General features: G+C 33.1%; 1 protein-coding gene across 1 annotated transcript in view; it reads right to left on the reverse strand.

Moving 5' to 3' along the window:
• Positions 1-2,387, reverse strand: part of LOC108751282 — a 14,696-nt gene extending 12,309 nt beyond the window's left edge. Inside the window, exon 1 of the mRNA XM_018491372.1 lies at positions 2,283-2,387. The gene's annotated coding sequence lies outside the window, so the exon portion shown is untranslated. The remainder of the gene's footprint in view (positions 1-2,282) is intronic.
• Positions 2,388-6,737: the final 4,350 nt, after the last annotated feature.

Consider the following 6,737-nt stretch of genomic DNA (forward strand, 5'->3'; position numbering starts at 1 on the left):
AATTTATTTGAAATGTTTATTCGATAAAATAGATATTTTAATTGCATTACTTTGTAACAAAATTAGTGACATATTTTAATAACAATTGAATTATAGCTTTATAAAGATTTTTTTAAAATAATGCATCTGGAACAGAAATCTTTTTGAAAGTTGTGTTTTCAAAGTAGGTCATCGATTGTCACGAAAACAAAATTACTTTCTTTTTCTAGGAATTTACTTTACTCACCGCGATTAATCAAAGTACAAACAAAATATTAAATTAAATATCTATGCAATGTATTTCGCATTAGAGAATATATGAGGAGTATCTTTATCAGTTATTCTCGCATTATTCTAATATTATTTCTCTGTCAATCAATTCGTACGATGTCAGGAATTTTATTTAGTGAATTTAAATGGAATTTTATTAAAGGATTTACATATAGCGCGTGTTTCGTAATTCTTTGTATTCATTATATTCTTGAATCGCGTTATTTAACACGAATAACTTGTGGATAAATTTCTTTCTTCTTAGATGTAGTAATCTCAATTTATTACAAATTTCATAATTGGAAATGTGATGTACAGATAAATGGCATCAATTTCATAGATTATTAATAATTACTAATATTAATACAAGTAATAATGACATAACTCTTAATATAGAAGAGGTTAGGACCTTGTCTTGCATCACCACGTTTATATTTTTTATTCAGTAGAGACTAAGCGTGTCGCAAACTCTTCTTGTTCCTCCGTGCGTTTCGTAACGTCTAATCCGCGAAGATAAATGTCACGAGGCGTGTGCAACGAAAACTCCAATAATCATTTTTTTCTTCCGTATCTTTGCGCGAAGTCAGCTTGTGCGGAAGACATGCGAAATGACTTTTACTATTGTACGAACAAGCAATATGATTTTATCTTCTTCCCACGTAGCGAATGGAAAATAAAATATACCTGCTTTTGAACTTCAACATTATTTCCGGTGGTTTCGGAATCTTTTCATAGAAAGGTACAGTTAATACTAGAAATTTGTCGTCTTTCGTAGTTTTTAATATCGCGTTGTTTTGAGATATTTAAAAAAAAAATTATTTGCCACGTAAATGTATTTTTCAAGTTTAACTTTAAATTTTAGTTCCTCAATATTTTAATTGGAATATTAAAAAAAAGGTAGAAATAATGATTGCAGCCGAGTATAAAAAAACCTGCGATTTGTTTTTTGATACTCGATTCGTTTGACTGTTTGTTGTCAGTAGCACTTGAGAAATTTTGAAGTTTAACTTTCAATTTTAATTACTCAATATTTTAATTAAAATATATTTAATTAAATAAAACAAAGATAGAAGTGGTTATTGCAGTCGAGTATAAAAATCTGCGGTTTGTTTTTTGATACTCGATATGTTTGATTGTTTGTTGTCAAAGGCACTTGAGAAATAAGAAGAGAGGAATTCCTCGACATCTACGTACATCTACATCTGCGTGCAACAAGTGAATCTCTGCACCATCATCGTGCGCGGTGCGTGTGCCGTGCTCGCAACGTATGTATATGTATATATTCACACGTGTGCTCACTTTCTTCGAGGATACGGTGACCAAAACGAGCAATCATCATTTCTCACTCTCACTCTCGCACAATGATTCTCACACTCGCTTCTCTTTTCTCCTTCGACTGCAATTCGCTCACGACTATGACACCGTATACGTTCAAGGAAAGTACTGTCCCGCGACGAATAAAACAAGTTTATTAAAAAAATGTTTATCCATAATGTATATACGTCGGATCTTGATCTCTCCTACGAAATCTACGAATAGTCTTTAAAAATGCAGACGTGCACTGCTTACGAAAGATACTACGTTAATGTTAATTTTAGATACGTTGGATAAGAAATGGATGGAATGACTTGCAATTGTCTCAATTTATTACTTAACATCTATAATGCTGTCTGCTATCAAATTAATAAATACGCTTTGACTTACATTTTAACATATTGTAAGCATGCAAATAATTAAACGATATATTCTATTAATAAAATATATTTAAGATTATTTTACTGTATTTATTTTATTTATTTTATATTATTAGAATATACCTAAGACATATTCTAATAATAAAATAAATAAATTTATGTATATATCGTATGTGTAGAAAAGTGATGAATGAGATATGTTAGACATTCTATTTAAACACCGAATATAAAATAATTCAAAGATTAGATTGACTTTTCTTTTTCCTAATGTATATATGCTTTTATTATATATATATATATATATGCAATATATAATAAATATTGAAGGTTGAGACTCACCTGTAAGTGAAATCCTTTCCGTGGAAAATTATTGCCACCAGGTAGTTAAAGTCGATCTTCCTTCACGATTCGGCGGGAAGATTTGCGTTGTGCGCGCGCTTATGAGAAAGGTGAGAGTGAATAGCTGGGAGCATCTTCATTCAAGCTTTATATAGGTATTGTACCCCCTTACCTAGGTAGACTCTGTAGAAAGAGCGTGCCATCTCTCTTACTGCTATAATTTTATCATCATAGTAAGATGAAAAAAGTACTTGTTGACGAAATTGCATTAGGCAAAATTATTTCATATTCAAAATTCCGCCAAAGTTTAGAGCCTACCTATTTAAATTACCAAATTTATCCCATAAAAATAGGTATGTTTTTCTACTTGTATTGCTCTCATTATAAATGTATAAAAATATTTTGTTATGATCGTAAAAAGATGAGTTTTTTAGCAATTAACACTCTAAGGGGGATGAAAAAGATAAACGAAATTTTATGTTATATAAAATATTATTTTTTGAACTCGCATTGTGAGAGATATGTTTCTTTTAATAATTGTTAATTACATTAAGATATATAGAGGTGAATAGAGTTCGGACATATCAGTATTTAATTCACTTAATTTAATCGGTATAAAGATAACATAACAATATTAAAACTGTGATCACGAGGTAAATGTAATTTGGGGCATCGACAAAAGACTAAGAATACTCTCTTCCGTAAAAATAGTTCCGCGTATCTTCTATAAGAGTTTGATTAAGTGCTCCACAAAATAAATGTAAATCGATGAACACCTGTTAAATGATTTATCTATCCGGTATTATCGGTGGTTCAACGTCGTTCCGTTAAGGAAAGTGACTTTTCTGAGTCATATTTGGGAATAATGACGATAATATATGAATTTCTATGTTCATATTCCTCAGAGGATATTCCTCACCCTTAAAAGGTGACAAGATATCTTCCGGGTAGTAAGAATAGTCCTTAATTTGACGAATCTATATTTTCACGCGAGTGAAATACGCGAGTGATGTTTCTTCTCTTACCGACGAAGAAAAGAAGTTTCAGGGCATGACCTAATTCGTTCGTCCTGAATTCGTTTATAATTCACATGGTAGATGGATCTTATAACGATTCTTACGCAACTGTGCCTTGAAACTTTTTTTTTATGGTATTCTATGGTAATCATATAGCAACCGTATTATTCGAATAATGAGGTAATAAAAAGGAATTGGTTTTTTTTATGCACGGTGAACGTTGTTCTATGATTCTACGACACTCATCAAACAAAACGCGAATTTTTAATGATTTTAATTAGTACCATAATATTGCCGTATAATTAATAATTTAATTTAATTTAATTTACTCTTGTTACTTTTATTTAATATAATATTCAAACATATTAAAAAACTGACTATTAGTTTAGTTATCAAACAAAACAAGCGAGAATTTTAAATGATTTTAAAATAAAATGGATAAAATAATATTACAATATAATTGATAATTTAATCAAATTAATTTACTCTTGTTGCTGCCCTTTCTTTAATATTTACAATCTTTTAAAGTAATCTACGTTACTTAATATTGCTTTTGGCGACATTTGTTCTTCTGGCTTTCTCTGGCGATTGGGTTATAAAACGACGTGGGGTCACAGATTAAATTTTAGTTAACTAATATCACGAGACTCTCGGCCCTGTGCATTTGCGAACCACGTTCGGCCAAATATGGGATGATGAAGATTAGAACCGTGACAAATTTTGACATTTTACTGTCCTTATTTAGCCTTATTTAGAGAGAACGAGGACTTAATAAAAGAGAAAGCCGAGACGCAGAGGAACAATACAGACGAAAATATATTTACAGCCATGTCAATTTTGATGTAGGAGAAAATATCGTTGCGCGTTGACCGCCGATTAAATTTTGCCGAGCTTATTTCATCGCGCTCGCCGAAGCGAGGAAAAAAATCACCTCTGACGCCGTGAAAAATTCAACGGCCGAATATCGCGCCGGTCACGATGTGTTAAATATTCAAAGCCCACTCGATGGAAACTTGTCCGAACGTGCCCGCCAGGGTGATGGACGCGATGTGAATGTACCTATGCGCTACAACTGCCCGTCGTTATTAGGTATCATTAGCGCCTCGGTGCATTTCATGAGGGCATTTCGGAGATGGGTTTCACTGGTCTTTATTGCGTGCATACGCGGCAATTTCGTGAAACTGGTTGAACGCGATGCGCACTATATACATATATACCTGTAGTGTTCCTAGAAAAGTAAATGATTTTTTAGTTTAAACACCGGCCAATCTTCTAGTTTCATTAAAAATGGCGTAAGTGTTGCACTTACACAATTGTACACTGAGAAAAAAAGTTACTGATTCAAAGAAATATTAGTTGATTCAACGGTCATAGGCTGTCAAGCAAATATTTGTTAATTCAAACAAATAACATAGTTTGAATTACTAGATTTTATTGATACGACTCACGTATATTTAACCTAAATATATAAAATACTCGAACTGAATAATCACTACAAACTAAATGCATTTAGTCAAGTTAATAAATTTTTTTCAGTGTATAAAACCTTTACATATCTGCTTTTCAAATTTTTCATGTCATCATCCGAGCACTGTTGCCAGGATTTTCCTCTAAATTTGGAGATTTTTCTTTTTACCGAGAGATTTTTTGGGGATACAGAAGGTTTAGAAGAATTTTTGGGAAGAGAGAGAGAAAATACAAAGAAATATTATAAATTATGATTAAAATACGTAAAAATATGAGGATGATTTTCGAACAGACCTGCAACCGAAATAGCTTCCGCTATTTTTCATCAAGTTTAATAAAAAATAGGACAACAACATTGGCTGGACTTTTACTTCTACTCAGATTGCACATATAAGATAGCATAATAATGTCAGATTGCTATCTGGATAGGGATCTATTCGATAGGGATTTATTCGATCATCGCATCTACATCGAACTATATCGATACGTGAGAAACGCGAGAAACGCGCGGGCGTTTTTAAGTTTGTACACTGTTACGTCGGGGTCGGGAAAAAGTTTACGGCGTGGTTAGGATTTTCTCCGTGGCCTGTGGTGTTATTAGCGGTTGAGCAACGCGCAACACCGCCAGGAACTGGACGTTACAAGAGGGTTCCATATTTATTGGCGCGTCTGGAATCGCGTTGCGTTTTCCGGAACTCGCATCAAGCCCGCAGTCCCCCGTTGCGTCGTTTTAACGACGCGCTCAATAAATTTAACGAGATAATCTAGGGTTACTCACGGTTCACGCTTCACGAGTTTCATTCTCCTGCTCCAGTCGCGGTCTCGGCACGCTTCGCGCAATGAACGCAAGGCCGTGCGCTTCATTTGGAAATTACACGCAGGAGTAAATTAAACAGCGAAATTAAATTGCACACATTGGATTTCCTTGGAAACAACGACATTTTTATCTCAGCAATAGTTTATTCCCCCCTTGGGAACAGCTGCCGCTCTGGTTCGGAGAGATACAACAATATCCGTTATCGTATAATCGAATTACTGGTGGCTATATAATTACAGCTCATTACCATAACTCTCCTAAGCATCCCTATTACGTTAAATAATAAAACCATCACGTGTTCTGGCACCTATTATTTCCATACACGCACATCACGTGCAGAACCGCGGAGAAAAAATTGTCGGTAAGACTCGCGCGCAATTATGCCTTAAACGTACGATTTGAAGACGGAATGATGGAAAGAAATAGGCGTCTTACGTATATACGTGCTAAGAGATAGTAATGTGGAGAAAATGTATAGAAAATAATTGCGGGGAAAAATATACGTAAACATAACATTTATTCGCTATGATAATATAACTAAAATATTTATGATTTTTTATATAGTTGCTTGCAAAAAAAAAACATACTTTAAAACATACTTTTATTCCTCTACAGTTAGTTATTACAAAATTGTACTTAAAAATTGAAATTGAAATATTTTAATAACTTGAAACGTTTCGTTCTGAAAATGTTCAAAATTAATTTTCTGGAAAACTCCTTTTTGCTTTACTTGTGTCGTTGTTGTAGCAAATGAGCAATAATATCTCTCTAAAACTTTTAAAGTGAATCTCACTCTGAAGAGTGAAATCTCTCACTCTTAAAGATTGAAAATTGAGCCACTCTTTTCCTAACTGGCTCAATTGTCACTCTTTAGAATGAGATTCCACTCCAAAGAATTTAGAGAGTACAGTTAAAGAACGTCGGAGAATATGTTACAAATATTAATAAAGTTAGGAATGTATTGTGTGTTAAATCTTAATCCTTGTGTAATTTAATAGTAAATGCGGACATGTATCACTTGTTAATTGACAGCCTAGAGTGAGTGCAAAATTAGAAGGAAAATTAGGAAAAATATACTTTTTAAAATAAATGTGTATTTATCCTGCAACGTAATTGTATTTCTTTTACATGAGATTTATTGTTATTCGCAACACG

The sequence above is a fragment of the Trachymyrmex septentrionalis genome, unplaced genomic scaffold, assembly GCF_001594115.1.
Source record: "Trachymyrmex septentrionalis isolate Tsep2-gDNA-1 unplaced genomic scaffold, Tsep1.0 scaffold43, whole genome shotgun sequence".
Lineage (NCBI taxonomy): Eukaryota > Metazoa > Arthropoda > Insecta > Hymenoptera > Formicidae > Trachymyrmex > Trachymyrmex septentrionalis.